At 41.2% G+C, this 18997-nt stretch overlaps 1 protein-coding gene and 1 long non-coding RNA gene across 2 annotated transcripts in view; one reads left to right on the forward strand and one right to left on the reverse strand.

Annotated features, from left to right (window-relative positions):
• LOC311292519 (uncharacterized protein) overlaps positions 1–18997 on the forward strand; it is a 679077-nt gene that overhangs the window by 216687 nt on the left and 443393 nt on the right. The window lies entirely within an intron of this gene.
• On the reverse strand, positions 748–17428 carry LOC311292587. Its single transcript, XR_014627762.1, has 3 exons — positions 17398–17428; positions 1073–1133; positions 748–814 (listed from the first exon to the last, which is right to left on the reverse strand). It is a non-coding gene; the product is annotated as an uncharacterized lncRNA (long non-coding RNA).

Raw genomic sequence — 18997 nt, forward strand, 5'->3', positions numbered from 1 at the left:
CTACTGCGCAGACTCAAATTCCAAGATGTCAGCACCATATCGGGACACTGGCGGCTTCAGTTCTCACCAATGGAAGAGAGCGAAGGGGCGTCGTCCATCTTTTTTTACAGTCTATGGTCGCAACATCAGGTGGGCGAGTAATTAATTACATTATTTTCATTTTGGGATGAACAACTTGCGTGAAAAACTTTACTTTTCTGTATGTTCAGTTAAAGTCCCATTTTGAGATTTGACAAAAGCTTAAACTTAACATGGATTTTCGAAGTTGTTCATACAGGAACTTCAGCAGTCTTGGCGGAATGTGTAGATGTTTGGTTTCCTTCATCTCAGCCTTTTCGACCTTCGTTCAGGATTTCTGCACAGGAAAGTTGGATATGAAGAAAAAAATGGATATGTTTTTAGCTACACAAGAAATTAAATGGAGGAAACTGAACTACAAAGCATCATGCAGACCAGATTGAGGTTGAAAAACAATCGTACTTTATTTTACATTCGTTAAATTATCAACTGCCATCCCTAATTCTTTCAGATTCAAACACTGTATATAACATGCTAAGACTTCTGTTTCCAGTGGACCCCAAGTGCATGTCATGTTAGCTTGTCTGCTCAACTATACCTTATGTTTCATTATTTTCAACTGAATAAACAGTAACAACAACATGCTCTATAAATAATTTCATTAAAAATGTGTTGCTTACCTTTATATGAACTCCATGATAAGCTGCATTTTCTTCTGGTATTTTGTAGCTCAATGGGGTAGGAGATGTGGTCAATAATAACTTCTTGAATGACAGAAATCCTGAATGCCCATCACCTTACACAAATATTACAAAATGAAAAACAGTACAAGATCACTTCAAAAAACTGCTCCAAACATAGTTGTTTAAATCTTCACTATACAATTTGTTTTTCTACTGACCATACAAGAATACAAATCTTTGAAGGGGGTATTCAGCAACCACATTTTTCTATTAACATTTTTCCTCAGACCTTAAATTTAAATGTGTTTTGCCGATATTGAACACTCATAATAATTAATAATAAAAAAATCCTAATAAAACAAAATACAAACCATAAGGAGCATGCAGGTTGTGGTGCTTGGGATGTGAGAGTTACAGTACAGCAGCAAAGTCCTGTCAATAGATAAGAAAACAACAAACTCAATGAAACAAACTAATGAGGAGGGAACCAGGGCTGGACTGGGACAAAAAATCGGCCCGGGCATTTTTGCCCAGACCGGCCCACAATATGATCATAAACACCACCCATCTTTACACGACCTTAATTATGCATACCAACTCCTATTAATTAAAACCACTAATGATGTAATGGGTGATTGTAGGAACGAGTGAGAGTTAACAGATGAAATAAGTCCAAATTTTATATTTATTAATACAGTTGAACTATAACTCCAGTGGTGAATCCTAAAACAAGCCATAAGTGGCTCTGGCATAGCAATACAAGTGTTTCTTACAGGATTTTTTTGTTAAAACTATGGTGGTGTGACCCCGTTCCTTCTAGGGGGGTTCGGGGGCATGCCCCCCCGTGAGATTTTTTTTTTTTTTTGCATTTTAATGTTAAATTCATCAATCTGGTGCACTTTGAGAGTTCAAAATTAAAAGCTCCAACCCATATTCAGTTTGCAAATTAAACAAAGAAAAATTCAAACCTCTTTTAGTTGGTCTATTAGTGTCTATTTACATTACACCTACTACATAATAATAGTTATAATATTAATCCAATGACAGTAATAGCCATATTTTGTAAAACAAATGCACTAAAAAATAAAGGAAACTTTCATAATTAGTGTTGTACCAATTTCTATATTTGAAAGAGATAAGCACATGATCTTTTATTTTGACGCAAACTGCATCAAGCTTTTATTTTGGCGGAAAACATGGTTTACAAACGCCTCTTATTAAATTTCTAGTGAATTGCGGTAATCGTCAACTATGCAGATGTGGAAATAATCTACACTCATGACATGGCCTAAGTGTTTTGAAAGTAGTTCTGCTTACCGCGGACTCTACACTCTCTCATCTCTCTCCTGATCCTCCGTCCTCACTATCATCATCTGCCACAGGAGCTGATGAAGGTCAGAAAACATATATTTTGACACAGTTTACAGTGTCTGCTTTAAGGGCCTGGTTCTATTTTTTCACGCTATTTCTCTGCACATTCCTTGCGTTTCTTCTCCATCTCGCTGACTATTTTGACAGATACACACTGACACTGCTGCACGCTCGCTCACTCGTTTAAAGTTGTGATTGGGCCAGCCCAGTGTCAATCAAGAAAAGAGCCAATGGGCCGCTGATCTACGTGTTTCATGGGCTTGTCTGTCAGAAAAAAAACTAACACTGACTTTGACCAATGCATTAAACAGGTGTCGTGCCGAAAAGTGATGGTCCGCCAAAAATTGATTGTGCCCAGTCTCTTTACGTCTAGCTGGATCAAACACACATAACGTGCAAATAACCATTAGTTTATGTCCGTGGTAATAGCAGAGGTAGGCCTATGTCTGTGAGATACTTTAACGTTTCTTTTAACATAATAATAACAATTGTGGCCAAATAAGTGTTTGCAGTTTATAGCTTAATCAGGTATGACATTTACATGATTATAGGAAATAATAGAAGCCTGTTGTTGCCGATGGAATACGTGTTTGTGGGCTATTTGGAAAACAGACTGTAGCCTATAATAACATGACTTGCTGCTGAGCTGTAGCCTATATAAAATAAAGACATGGGGCCCTATTTTAACGATCTGAAACGTCAAAGCGCAAGTAACTTTGTGGGCGGGTCTTGGCGCTGTTGCTATTTTCCCGGCGGGATAAATGACTCTTGCGCCTGGCGCAAATCTAAAAGGGGTTGGTCTGAAGTAGCTTCATTATTCATAGGTGTGGTTTGGGCGTAACGTGAAATAAACCAATCAGAGCAACATCTCACATTCACTTTAAGAGCAGGCGCGCTTGTTCTAAAGCGGATTCCTATTATAACGGCGGATTTTCCAGGCGCACGACAGGAGCGGTTCACAGCCGAGGAGACCGTCAATCTCGTCAGGGACGTTGGGGATGGAGAAACACACCCAAATTAACTTCGGTTAAACAGGCGTATGATAATTTGGGTAAATGTGTAAGCTAGACGTATGCTTTTATAATAAAATGTCTATCTATCTATCTATCTATCTATCTATCTATCTATCTATCTATCTATCTATCTATCTATCTATCTATCTATCGTAATAATGTATGATTTGCAAAAATGATAACTGCTGCATCTGTGTGTAGATGAGAGAATCAAAGTGTATGCGCGTTGTGCACAGGCTACATTGATTAAGGCCAAGCATGCAAAATAGCATATGAATAACATGCGCAACGCGCCACTGACTTTAAACTGGTTTTTTTTCGGTCAGTGGCGCAATTGTTTTCTAAACCTGTAAAATAGCATGAGGGAACGTTTGCGCCGGAACACGCCTCCTCTTTGCGCTGAACCGCCCCGGGGAGCGCAAGTGTATTTCTTAGTTAAACGACGTGCTTCTGTGGAGTCCGCTTTGCGCGGGTGCAAAATAGGAATGATACATGCGTCGGTGTACAAAGTCAATTGCGCTGGGTGCAAGATAGGGCCCTAGATCTCTTTTGCAACTATCCTTATGCATTATTTTACCTGCTGTGTACCAACCCCTTTTTACCTGTTAAAATACCTTTAAATGTCAAAAACAACCAATAAAATGCAGTATTCTACTTACAACAAAATGATTGAAGCCTCTACTTATTGCAATAAATAATACAATCAATTTTCGGCAGACCATCACTTTTCGGCACAACACCGGCACAAACCCAGCGCCGCCAATTAAGCAAAACAAAACAAAACGAATGGGCTGCAGATGTACACATTTTATGGGCCGTAAAAAAAAAAAAAAAAAAAAAAAAAGTATGAGTATGAGATATATCGGCCCAAAAAGCACGTCGGCCCACCGGGCATTTGCCCGGTATGCCCAATGGCCAGTCCAGCCATGGAGGGAACTGGTAAAGAATGACTAGCGTTACTAGCAGAAGTATAAATAATAGGAGTCATGTTAAATGTAAATTAATATTTCAAGGTCATTAACTGGGTTTAAAGTCATATATGGGTCAATGACGTATAAGGATTTTCGACAGGTCAATTTTAAAATACAAAAAAAAAAAAAAAATATCTGTTGCAATTGTTCAAACATTAAGGATGTTGTGTACACCTAAATTCATTAAAAAAATTCAATTTAAGTGATTTTAGTGTTTTTTCATCTAGATGAATTGTCCGTAGCCTTAAAAAATGTCATGTGGTGCGACTGTGATTTATCTTAAAATTAATTAATTTCCTTAACATGCTTAAACATTTTTTTTTACAAATTCTTAGTAATTAAAGTGTTTAGAAACCAAGTTTTGCATTTCTTTTGAGTTTTTGTAAATAATGATCTCGTTTTTTGGTCTATAATTTCTGAGTTGCCTTCTTAAATCTAGTTAACAGACTTACTTTTCCTGTAAATCACATAAAACTGATATAAATGTTTTAAAAATATAATTTACTAAAGCATACTGTATCAGTGATTCATATTTCAGCCACAGAAATGATATATTATATTTTACATTTAATACAGTGATTGCTTTTATTGGTCGCACCACATGATAAGTGGTCGCTCCAAATGACACGAAGACCTTATATAGTTAAAAATCTATTTAAAGAGATCAATGAACAATACATTTTATAAAAAAAATTTTGATTTAAACCAGATTTCATACAAATTTCACAGAATTTTCCTGAACGTAAACTCTTTTTGTAAATAAAAATCACATCAAAAACACAAGTGCACCATTTCTTTTAACTTGACTTAGAATTTCTTTCTAACAAATAATAATGTTATAGATATCAATTATTTCATAAAATTATTGTATACAGGTAACATTTGGGGTCAATAGTTTTTTAAGTAATTAATACTTTTATTAATCAAGGACACATTCAGTTGATAAAAAGTGACAGTAAAGATATTTAGGCTATAATGTTACGAAAGATTCTATTTCAAATAAATGCTGTTCTTTTGAACGTTCTATTCATCAAATAATCCTGACATATAAAATGTATCAGTTTCCACAAAAATATGATAATAATCAGAAGTGTTTCTTGAGCAGCAAATCATTAGTGACCCTGGATCACAAAAACAGTCACAAGTGGCACAGGATATATTTGTGGCAATAGCCAACAATACATTGTATGGGTCAAAATTATCGATTTTTCTTTTATTCCAAAAATCATTAGGATATTAAATAAAGAGTTTCATATTTTGTAAATGTCCTACCATAAATATATAAAATATTTATTTTTGATGAGTGAATATAGCAATATCGCAAACATAAATGGACAACTTTAAAGGTGATTTTCTCAATGTTTCGATTTTTTTGCAGATTCCAGATTTTCAGTTGTATCGGCCAAATATTGTTCTATCTTAACAAACCATACATCAATGGAAAGCTTATTTTTTCAGCTTTCATATGATGTATAAATCTCAATTGTAAAAAATTGACCCATGTGACTGGTTTTGTGGTCCAGGGTTACATATTAGAATGATTTCTGAAGGATCATGTGACACTGAAGACTGGATTAAAGATGCTGAAGATTAAATTTAGCTTTGATCACAGGAATAAATGACAGTTTACTATATATTCACATAGAAAACAGATATTTTATATTGTAATAATATTTCACTCTTCTCCTATCAAGGTACTCCGCTATTGCTGCAGGGTCAGAATTTTTTCGCTTGGCAGTGGCATCTGGTAAAATAGATTCAAATAGTTTTAAACAAATAAATAGGCAATAATAAATACACTACTAATAAATGCTTAATTACTAAACTGAAATTTTAGTATTTTTCTCATATTGTACAAAGAGTAAACAAACTTGAAATATATGAAGAAAATATCCCAAATAGCATAAAAATCTATTCCAAATGATACTAAATTAAAGTATTTTTTGTATATAAACTGTCAATTGAATATTAAAGCATAAAACTGCCAATCTAGGACATATATCTATCATGGAAAACAGTCTGCAATGGTCGCACCACATGATATTTGGTCGCACCACATGATTTTCAAATTCATTCAAAATTTACAGGCACAGAATTGGCCACCTATACAAAACAAGCTAGCTTCCCTAAAAAAGGTCACTATGAAATGTATAATACAAATATATATTTGTAGAAATAACTTTAATATTAATTTTTTTTTGAGGTCATACCACATGACATCCAAATTTGGCAACTACATACCAACCATTACAGAGGTTTATTTTTTTTCCAATTTGAGAGAATTACAAAGTTTGTTTGTATATTATGATGGAAATATAAATACAAATGCTTTGAATTTTTTTAAAGGATTACAAAACATTTTGGAAATCATGCCAAATAGTGCAGAAAATAAATTTGAATAAATTCAGAGTAATTTCAAAGACGTTTTCAAAACAGAAGTTATGGCCGGACGGTCGCACCACATGATGTTTTGACACTTTAAATAACAAAAAAAATAACAAATAAGTAAAGGTTTTTGATGAGTTAAAGTGAGTACATACATGGGAGAGGTACTTCAAATATGCAGTATCTTTTTATGCATTTAAACCCGTTTTTGCCTGAAAAAATGCAATCGGACAGAAAATGTAGGCGTCACGTCATTGACCCATATATAAAAAATATGTGAGTGTATAATGTCTGCTTGTCGTCTAAAACAGAAACAAGACAATAAAAAGTCTAACATAAACATAACGTTATCTCATTTGGCAGAAAGGGTGGTGGTGTTTTCCAGCTGTATTGCATCTTCACGTAGGCCTACAGTCTCTTCACGCTGTATCTTCATGCCTTTCAAACAAGCGGCAACCTCCCTGTCTCTCTCTTGAAACCAACACAGAAGTGAATTAAACGGCAATTCATCGACTGGCCGCTTGAGGCTGGGTGCAGAAGTGAGTCAAATCTGTATCTCCCCTAGCCTGGCAAGCCAGACCTACATCAAGATGTTACATCTGGAAACTCACCATAGACACGGCTCAATCCGAGGGGCGGGATAAACGGCTGTCTTTCAAATTCCCTCTGCACGCAATAGGACAGCGCTACAACCAACCAGAGCGTTTTCCCAACAGCTGAGCAAACGTTAGATGATAGATTCAACTTTTGCCATATCTGACAGGCAAAAAAAAGCATTTCTAAACAAACGTGTCGTAAATACTTCACCTTTGGCTTATAGTCAGAAGTTACGCTGTTTGCGTAGATCACGAAGCACGCAGTGACAACCGCGCCCAACACCGGCAAAACTACGAACACATCTTCCTTTTTAAAGAATGACTTAAGTGCCGTTCTTTGCTCTTTTCTCAAAGAAAAACTTAACTCCAAGTCCTCCAGAGTCGCGGCCAAAGCCGATTCGAAAGACTGTTCGCCAGCACGCCAGGGTCGGGAACCGTCACATCTCTGTCGTCATTATGTTAAGCCCGCCCCGCCTACTCTATATGCGTTGTGATTGGCCTGACCCAATTTGGGTTTTTGCAGCTAGAAGGTCTTATTGAGAGTGTCTAGACCCACCTGGCTGCAAAATACATTTTGCTGCCGCTAGGGTGCGTCTAGATTTCTAGGCTATATCTCCCCCATATATACATAATATCGATCAGTCAGTGTTTTTCAACCGCGGAAAGAGGTAAAACAGCTGGAGAACAATTGTAACATAACATTTACCTCAGGAAAGCCATTTAATTACCATAATATATAGCACGTTAGTAGAGTATTTTACTAAATATGTGTAGGCTACTATATTACATATTTATTATATTTTACTTATATCATTAAATAAAGTTGTTATTATAATAATAAAAACGCATTATATTTTATTTTAGTTATTTTTAACCCTAAATAATACTACCAGCTGATAGGGCTCTCATGTGTTTACAGGATTAGGTGAGTTTTTTTTTTTTTTTTTTTGAGAAAAAATAACACCTATCTTGTGTACCTAATATTTATCCAAATGAGTCAATATTGAATCAAATCACAAGAATTGAAATCATGAAATTTGTGTCAAGCAATAATAAAAAAGCGTAGCTTACCAGAAATTGTACCATGTAAACATTGTAACATGTTGTCACTAAAACTAATACAATTCTGTTTACTTAATAAAATGTTTTGACAATCACAATACACTTATTGTGATGCAAGATTTTTTTTTTTTTACATCCCCCCAATCCAAACTGGGCGATATTAACCAAAAACAAGTCAAACCACATGTGAGATATGTACAAACTGTAATCAAAATAAAATACAAATACAGGGTTTCCTTCCCCTTTGCACAATAAATCTGCACAATATGTACCAACATGTAATGAACAATATATATAAAATAATTTGCCTATTAGGCAAGACTTAATGCATGGATCTGTATGATACATATTCCACCACCTGTTATTCACATTAATTTAGGACATAGGCCTAATGGACTGTGTCTAGATTAATACCTCAGTGAGATTAGCATTTTTACGGAACTTTGAGTTTTAAAATGGCCGCATATGCATATTATATATTTTATCATAAGTGTGTCATGCATTGGTCTTGGTCTTGACTCGGTCTCGGCCTGTCTTGGTCATGACTCGGTATAGGTGGTCTTGACTACAACACTACAAAGTAGTATTATTTGTTTGCTAACAGCCTAACAAGACATGGAGCACCATTAAGATAAGACGTTTGACATTAACCTCGCCTCAACAACACTTTTTTTTGTTTTATTCTTATCAATCTACATCTTACCTCCCGCAACTCCATCTCCTCAAAGCTGCCAAGTGTCTGGCAAATGTTGCAAGCTTTAATAAATCCTGCCATTATGCTCACCACTTCTAGACACTGTCATGATAGAACACTGGAAGCAAATGCGGGTGAAAACTGTGTTTATTAGAACAGCAAAGCTCAAAGGTAATATCACTCAAAAGTCAATGCTGGACGTTCTCTCAGGGAAAGGCGAACTGGCTCTCTCAGGGGGAAGACAATCAGGCTCTCTCTCACAGGGACTTCGATGGTCAGGTGGTATGGTGCTCAGATGTGGTGAACCGTGGAATCTCCAGTGCTCGGTGCTCGGGTGCGGTGAAACAGAGAAGACGATATCCACAGACGACACATGATCCGGATGAAACGGCACGACACACACAAAACAGGGCTGCAAACAACGGATGGACACTGGAAAGGAGAGATGAGTCAGTATTTATGGAGAGCGGGAATAGATTGCACCTGAAGCGGGGAATTAGAGTGATTGATAGCAGCTGGAGCACTGAACAACCACGCGCACGGGACAACGCCCACTCACGCACACTCACAGACATGTAAACAAACAGTGACACGAGACACAGAGGAAACAGTGCATAAATCAACCGTGACAGTACCCCCTCTCCTAGGAATGCCTCACGGCATTCCCAGACCTCCTTACCTGTCGATTGTAATCATCGATAAGGGAGTGATCCAGGATGTCATGAGCAGGAACCCAACTTCTCTCCTCCGGACCGTAACCTTCCCAATCCACCAAGTACTGGAACCCGCGTCCCCTCCGCCTAGAATCCAGGATGCGACGGACCGAATAGGATGGTTCCCCGTCTACGAGCCGCGGCGGTGGGGGAACCGGGACTGGCGGAATAATACGTGAAAAAAACACGGGCTTTATCTTTGAAACGTGGAAAACCGGATGAATTCTCCTGTACGCCGGAGGAAGGTTGAGGCGGACTGCCACCGGGCTAACCATCTTGGTGACAGAAAACGGGCCAATGAATTTAGGAGCTAATTTATTCGACACGGAGCGGAGAGGAATGTTCTTGGTAGAAAGCCACACTTTGGAACCGACGACGTATACGGGAGGCCTTGACCGGTGGCGATCGGCTTTGGCCTTGGTGCGCTCCCGCACTTGGAGGAGTGTCTCCCGGGCTCTCGTCCAAGTACGGTGACACCTCTGGATGAAGGCGTGGGCAGAGGAGACCGCGACTTCGGATTCCGTACTAGGAAAAACAGGTGGTTGGTACCCTACACTACACTCAAACGGAGACAGGCCCGTGGATGCCGCTGGCAACGTATTGTGGGCGTACTCCACCATAGAAAGTTGTTGACTCCAGAGGGAAGGACTCCTGGAGACCAAACATCGTAGTGTTCTTTCCAAATCTTGGTTGGCTCTCTCCGTTTGACCATTGCTCTGGGGATGGAACCCAGAGGACAGACTGACCGTCGCCCCCAGCAATTTACAAAACTCTCGCCAGAATTTGGACACAAATTGGGGTCCCCTGTCGGAAACCACGTCTGTCGGGAGGCCATGTAACCGAAAGACGTGGTTTACGACTGCCACCGCTGTCTCCTTGGCTGAAGGCAATTTGGGCAAGGGAATAAAGTGGGCCGCCTTCAAGAACCGGTCCACCACGGTTAAAACTACCGTGTTACCCTGGGAGGGTGGGAGGGCGGTTATAAAATCTAGAGCGATGTGGGACCAGCAGTGTGCGAAATACCCGTCAATATTCGGGGGGGTCCCCATCTCCAGATTGTTGCGCAATATACTGATCTAAATTTTCTCATACAGTAGGCCTATAACATTACAATATTTCATGGATGCAAGCCGCAATCAGTCTATAGCCTACACGAACACACACATGCACAAACCTTAAACCTTTTGATAATCTGATATGCTCAGTGATGTAGTGGTGCCTGGAGAAGTGGGTATAGACTACACTTAATTTATGCCCCCAATATTTTTTTAAGCATCCCAGCAAAGGATGAACGTGTTATAAAAAGTGACATGTAAGACTAGTATTGAATATTAGTTCCCACCAAAATGGGCCAGTATATTTGCACATTATCCCTTAACTTTTGCTGATTGACTTCACGGAGAAAGGCTTCATCATTATGAAATTAATATAGCCACAGAAGAGGTGCAGTTTTTGCAATTAATACTGGCCCACAGACTATAGAAAGAGAAAACTAAATAATTATGAATTTTGAGTGACTATTCCTTAGTCCATCCACACATGAAAATAGGAGAACTATTCAAAGGATCATTGCATCACTGTCTTTACTGGGTGCAGGGCCGACGCAGGGTTTTATAAACACAGAGGTTAAAAAAATTATCTCGCTAGGGGGGTTCGGGGTCCCCCCCCCCGAGAAAATTTAGATTTTCTTGATCTCGACATTTGCATTTTAAGGTGTTTTGAAGGCCAAAAAAAGGGACAACAGTAGCTTTAAAAGTATGTCAGTGGGCAGTAGAATGAAGTATTTTATCAGATAACAGATTCTTAAACATGATGTCGCAATGAATGATCCATACTACAAAATGGAAATGCAGAATGTTTATGCTTATTGTTGACAATACACAAATCACATATTCGAAACGGGAATGGCCTTAAATAAGAAATGATTCAAGGATTATTTTGCATAGATGTTACATTCAAACAAATGCCAATGCAATATCACGTTATAGCCTAGTATTCGTAAAGCAATAGGAGGTTGCATTGGCTAAAGTTGTTTGGATGCACGTTATTTATAACAAGGAAAGGCAAAGTTGTGCATTACAATGCAGACATGACAATAATTGGCACCAATCTGGCGCACTTACAAGAGCAATCAACTGAAAAAATGCCAGGTAACGTTATAGCCTATCGGACACTGGCACGCAATCAGTGCACTTGTAAATGAGAGCCTGCAGTATGACCGATCATGGTGTGACAATATCAGCTGCAATTTGTTCGCAGATTTAGTCGCACAAACAGCGCAAGCTGCTCGTGACAGAACGGAGACCGAATTAATGACACTTTAATTTAAGTAGAAAATCTCAAATGAAGATCGCGGAACTCCAGCTTATTTTGTTTTCAGATCATCCGCGCTTCTTCAGAAGTGTAGAAAGCGCGCATGCGGATGGTTGCCAGATACTATTGAAAAGACCGGGTAGAAAACGTGCCCTTTTAACAGAAAAGCACTGACTGGGGTTTATATTATTGAAATCTGGCAACCGTAAGCATGAACGCTCGTAAAAGCAGTCTGTAATGCGTTGTCTCCTCCTTTATTCGACAAAAATAAGTGATTTTGGTCAAGTTTTTTTTTTTTTACATATTTCAGTCCCGTCTTTTTTTGTCAACAATATTGCATGTGTTGATATAGTCACAGTTATCGTTTAATTCGTCTCTCATCGTCTTGTCTAAGTCAGGGGAAAAAAGGTCATCAATGTACATTTTTCGTCATAGTTAATGTTAACGAAATTAATTAACACTTTTACCAAATTTGAGACCCCCTTCAAATTTTGCTTTTGAGGCTTTCAGGGGGTCTCATGGGTTAATCGGGGGGGTCGAGCCCCCCGGACCCCCCCGTATTTCGCACACTGGGGACCAGGGTCTCGAAGGTACCGACAGCGGTTGAAGTAACCCATCTGGGGGTCGATTGGATGACTTACCAGTGGCACAACTAGAGCAAGCCAAAACAAAACTGTGAACATCACGAGCCATAAGTGGCCACCAGAATCGCTGCTTAACTAAATAGATAGTACGACTCACCCCTGGATGGCAGGCTAGATTAGAGCAATGACCCCACTGGATAACGTCTGATCGTAATCCCTCCGGCACAAATAAGTGGTTAGGTGGACACCGGATCGGGGGCGTTACCCCTTCCAAGGCCTTCTTGACCCTCGATTCGACCTCCCATGTGAGCGAAGAGATAATTAGGGTCTCTGGAAAAATGCGCTCGGGAGTAGGTTCGTGTTCGGGACGATCAAAAATACGCGACAAAGAATCGGGTTTGATGTTTTTGGACCCCGGACGATATGAAAGAGTAAAATCGAAACGACCGAAAAACAGTGCCCACCGAGCCTGCCTGGAGTTCAATCTTTTGGCGGTCCTAATATACTCCAGATTCTTTTGGTCTGTCCAAACGATAAAGGGTACCCCTGATCCCTCCAACCAGTGACGCCATTCCTCCAAGGCCAACTTGACTGCCAACAACTCTCGGTTACCAATGTCATAATTTCGTTCGGCAGGAGATAGACGATGTGACAAAAACGCGCAAGGATGCATCTTGTCGTCTGAAGGAGAGCATTGGGAAAGAACTGTGCCTACCCCCACCTCTGACGCATCGACCTCCACCACAAACTGACGTGACGTATCCGGGGCAATTAAGATGGGAGCTGAAACAAAGCGGCTCTTAAGTTTGGCAAACGCAGCCTCAGCTGCGTCTGACCACCTGAACGCAGTTTTGGGCGAGGTCAGTGCAGTCAGAGGTGCGGCTAGTTGGCCGAAGTTGCGAATAAACCGCCGATAGAAGTTGGCGAATCCCAGAAACCGCTGCAGGGCCTTGCGGGAATCTGGGATTGGCCATTCTACCACCGCCTTAACTTTGTCAGGATCCATACGCATTCCTTCAACCGACACGATGTGACCCAGAAAAGGAACCGACTGTGCATGGAATACGCATTTCTCCGCCTTGACAAAAAGCCCATTCTCTAGCAATCTTTGAAGCACTTGTCGGACATGTTGCACATGCTCCTGGAGAGACGAAGAAAAAATCCAGGTAAACATATATGAATTGATCGATCATGTCTCGCAACACATCATTGACGAGTGCCTGGAAGACTGCGGGACTATTGGATAAGCCAAACGGCATAACCAAATATTCAAAGTGCCCCCTAGGGGTGTTAAAAGCAGACTTCCATTCATCCCCCTTCCTGATACGGACCAAATGATAAGCATTACGTAAGTCCAATTTTGTGAAGAGTGACGCTCCCTGCAACCTCTCGAAGGCTGAAGACATCAACGGCAAAGGATAAGTGTTCTTCACCGTGATGTTATTCAACCCTCGGTAGTCAATGCAAGGTCGCAGAGAGCCGTCCTTCTTCCCCACAAAAAAGAACCCCGCCCCCGCTGGAGAAGAGGAAGGCCGGATGAACCCGGTTGCTAGAGAATCAGAAATATATTTCTCCATAGCCTCTCTCTCCGGAACCGAGAGTGAATAAATCTTGCCCTTAGGCGGAGATGGGAGTCCATGATGTAAAATGAAATGGTCTCTGCGTGGTTTCCAGATGTGATGAGTGTGAGGCTCTCGGTGACTTGAGAGATGGCAGGTAGTGTTTGTCCGTTTAATGCGTTTACTGTGATATTCTGAGGGAGTGTTCGGAGGGGAATTTGAAATTGTAACGCAAAACGGTGATCCATAAAGTTACCTTCTGCTCCCGAGTCTATAAGTGCCTTGCAGTGGTGATCGTGAGTTGACCATCTCAGTCTTACCGGGAGGATGGTGGAAGTGGATGAGGTCTTTTCTGCGGAGATCCCACCCGATAGTAGCCTCATACTTACTATCGGGCTGGGCCTTTTACTGGACAGCTATGAGCGAAATGTCCGGCGCCACCACAGTATAGACAAAGGCCCTGGGATCTCCGCCTTTCTCTCTCCTCCCGGGAAAGCCGAGCTCGCCCTACCTGCATGGGCTCGGGATCGTGGGGACCGAACGCGTCCATGCCGCTGGACCGCTGGAGTTCCACGCTGCCGCGTACTCTGTTGGGTGACGTTTGTTGACCGATCCGAGACAGACGAGCGTCCACCCTCAAGGCCAGATCCATAAGTCCGTTTAAAGACGGGGGCAGGTCCAGGGCATAGATCTCCCTTTGGACGCGTTCGGCCAGCCCATGCAGGAATAAATCCCACTGCGCCTCCTCGTTCCAGCGACACTCGGCTGCCAAGGTCTTGAACTCAATGGAATAGTCCGAGACGGATCGATCTCCCTGGCGTAGATCTGCCAAAGCTCTGGCAGCCTCTCTTCCCGCGACGGCACGATCAAAGACCCTCCTCATCTCCGTCGCGAGCGCCTGGAACTAGGAGCAGCACTGGTCTTGATTTTCCCACACCGCAGTCCCCCAAAGCGCCGCTCTCCCAGTCAGTAACGTTAACACGAACGCCACTTTCGATTCCTCCCTCTCGAAGGTCTTCGGCTGTAGGGAGAAATGCATACTGCAACGTGTTAGAAACGGCCGGCAGTAGTTGGGCTCACCAGAGTATGACTCGGGGGTTGGAAGTCTGGGTTCCGACTGGGAGAGAGGCACAGCTGGTGTGGGGGGGACTGCCGGTGCGTCTGGTGGTGCTGGCGCAGTGGGAGGTTGAAGCTGATGGAATCGCTGGGTGAGCTCGGACACCTGCGAGACAAGAGCCTGAATTGCTCGTCCCGTCTCCCCCTGGCTGCGTTCCTGTGCATCCATCCGACCGATGCACACTCGGATAAACTCCTCTAAAGAGGCTGAAGAACCACCTGCTGCTCCCATGTCATGGTCCATCCGTTCTGTCATGATAGAACACTGGAAGCAAATGCGGGTGAAAACTGTGTTTATTAGAACAGCAAAGCTCAAAGGTAATATCACTCAAAAGTCAATGCTGGACGTTCTCTCAGGGAAAGGCGAACTGGCTCTCTCAGGGGGAAGACAATCAGGCTCTCTCTCGCAGGGACTTCGATGGTCAGGTGGTATGGTGCTCAGATGTGGTGAACCGTGGAATCTCCAGTGCTCGGTGCTCGGGTGCGGTGAAACAGAGAAGACGATATCCACAGACGACACATGATCCGGATGAAATGGCACGACACACACAAAACAGGGCTGCAAACAACAGATGGACACTGGAAAGGAGAGATGAGTCAGTATTTATGGAGAGCGGGAATAGATTGCACCTGAAGCGGGGAATTAGAGTGATTGATAGCAGCTGGAGCACTGAACAACCACGCGCACGGGACAACGCCCACTCACGCACACTCACAGACATGTAAACAAACAGTGACACGAGACACAGAGGAAACAGTGCATAAATCAACCGTGACAGACACAGAACAGACTGGAAAAATCCAGTGTTGGGAGTAACGCGTTACAAAAGTAATTAATTACTGTAATGTATTGCTTTTTGCTGTAACACGGTAATGTAAGGCATTACAGGGGGAAAAAAAGTAATATTTTACTCGGTACAAATGTCAGTAACGCGCGTTACAAGCATTGTTAGTTAACCTGGAATAAGGAGTTTTTTCTTCATACAAATTCGCCAAAATCACCGCGAGAGATCAGCAGAGGAGAAACGTCCGCGCAAAATGTTTCACTTTCTGTACGTTAATCAGACAGAGCCGAGATGAGTGAGCCTGCAGCGGATAGTACATTCTCAACAGCGAGAGAGGGAGTTTCTTTTACTGTCTATGGGAGTTTCCTGCTTACCAGTCGCAGTGGTCCAGCGCCGTTTCCATGGCAACTCTGCGCCGCGGCCGCTCCAGTGTTTGAAAGCGACATGAATGTTCAAAGTTCACGCGCACGGCCATTGATTAAACCACGTCAAAATCATGCAGCATTTACAAACATCTAGAATTAGAACATTACTTAAATAAAAATCTCATTAATATTAAATTATACATTTAAAACTGATTTTGGAGATCTATGACTCGTTCATAGACCAAATGGCCTATGCCCACACTACTGCAGTCACTCACAATAATAATTAAAATAAAATAAAAATATTTGGCTTAGTTATTATTCATTAGTTATTTTTATTTTTGCTAAAGTTTAAGCCTAAAGTTTACCCCGGGCTTAAAGTAAAAAGATGTCTGTACCATGCGTCCATGCAAAGTACCATGGTAATATTTGAGGTACCATGGTTATATCTGAGGTAGTATGTACCATGGTAATATGTACGGCAGAATGTACCATAGTTATATCTGAAGTACTAGGGCATGTACCATGTTAAATCTGAGGTACCATACTATGTACCATAGTAACATACTGTACAGTATAGTACTTCAGATATTATCATGGTACCATGATAATATCTGAAGTACTATAAAGTATGTACCATGGTTATATCTGAGGTTCTATGGTATGTACCATGGTAGGTACCATGGTAAATCTGAGGTACCATACTATGTACCATAGTAACATATACAGTACCATGCAATGTACCATGGTACCATGATAATATCTGAAGTACTATATAGTATGTACCATGGTTAGATGTAAGGTACCATGGTACTACCATGGTATACCATGGTATGTACTATAGTACATCATGGTAAAATTTCTTATGGGTCCAAGCTCAGTCGGATACCACATCACCTTCTACTGGATGTGTAATGAGCTAATTGAGCATCATACGCTACATTTAGATTGCAAAATCCATATTGGCAGTTATTTTGGTGAGAGTAACTTAAAAGTAATGCAATAGTAGTGTAATGCCTTACATTTTAAATACAGTAATATTGTAATGTAACGGATTACTTTGAAATGACAGTAACAAGTAATAAATAACGCATTACAGTTTCGAAGTAACTTGCCCAACACTGGAAAAATCAAGACATGGACACTTTACATTAAAAGGGTTCCCAAACCTGGTCCTCGAGGGCCACTGTCTTCTTCTTCTTCTTCTATTCCTTTCCGGCAGACTAGGCACTTCTAGTGCAGTGCTGCCTCCCACTGGTGATAAAGATAATCTACATTAAAGCTCCCCCTAGCCCAGTGGTTCTCAATTCCAGTCCTCAGGACCCGCTGCTCTGCACATTTTGTATGTCTCTCTTATCTGACACACTCAGTTCAGTTCATGGAGTCTCTCCTAATGAGCTGATGATCTGATTCAGGTGTGTTAAATAAGGGAGACATACAAAATGTGCAGAGCAGTGGGTCACGAGGACTGGAATTGAGAACCACTGCCCTAGCCTATATTTTCCAATATATGCCAGTGGCCAGTGGTGTAGTGGTAAAAAAAGAGGTGAGTAAACTATCAATTCTGGTGGACCACGACGTGGTCACCCGGTAAGGTGGGCCACTGCCTATGTGTATCCTGATGACATCGCTATAGGCTATCATTTGATGGTACTACCAAGGGTATCACTGGTTGCTCCCTCATCATAGGTCACACAATCACTATTCAATTCATGCATTAATCTAAGTTCTTGTTAAAGAGACTCAAAAAGGAATAATATGGTTGAAATCTATAAAGTTCACTAAATGACAAAACAGAGAGAACAAAAATATTTAAGAAAGATCGAGAGGGAGGCTTATATCCAGGGCTTCCAATGCAATGCACTTGTGCATAATGATTAGGGATTTGGGATTATTTTCATAGTTGATTAATCTGTTGAATATTTCTTCGATTAATTGATTAGTTGTTTGTTCTATCAGAAAAATGTGGATCAGTGTTTCCCTGTAGAGGGAAAAGTCTTTAACCTGGTGCAGGCTTGATTCCCTCTGAATCTCTTGTACAGTTGGGTTTTGACATGTTCCCTACATTAAACCAGCTGCCTGTAATGAATAAAAAAAAATCACCTTTTTTTGCATCGTTTTAATGATTTCCTGTTGCGGCTGCGCCTGCGATCAAGTTTCATTCTCGCGCAGCTTGTTTAGTAACTTCACGAGCGAGTGTTTTCTGCTACGTGTGTGCGCCGTTCTCTTTGTTCCGTGTGTGTGTGTGTGTGTGTGTGTCGGCGCGCTGCTCTCTCTGCTCCGTGTTTGCGCGCTGCGCGTTGTAATGGGAATTTTAGTTTTCACACTCTAGGTGTGCTCCTGATTTTTCAATATAATGATTAATGTGAACACTGTGAGACAAAGGGGGAGACAGCTGAAAAGGGAACCTCTGACCCCTTGGGATCAGAGGTAGTCCCATTTGGGACTTCTGAGTTTGCAGGAATAAACTCAGCAGGATTAGGTCACTAGCAGAGAAACCTTCCCTTGTTTAGATAAGGGCCTGTGAGCAGAAGACCTTGAAGGTACTATAAAGGCTCCTCTGCCCTCCCTCCCTTCGTCGCACTTGTTCCACAGACTGTACTAATGACTTCTGTGTGGCAACTGGGCCTTCTTGCAAGAATAAAATACTTTTTTAATGATCATTTGAATTTCAGAGTGTCTCTTACGCAGTTGATGATTGTTTAATGAAAAATTGCCACAACAATTTTGGTGTCAGAGTATTGGGATGAGTTTTCCTTGAGGGCTTTC

The sequence above is a fragment of the Rutilus rutilus genome (genome assembly GCF_951802725.1).
Source record: "Rutilus rutilus genome assembly, chromosome: 6".
NCBI classification, from domain to species: domain Eukaryota; kingdom Metazoa; phylum Chordata; class Actinopteri; order Cypriniformes; family Leuciscidae; genus Rutilus; species Rutilus rutilus.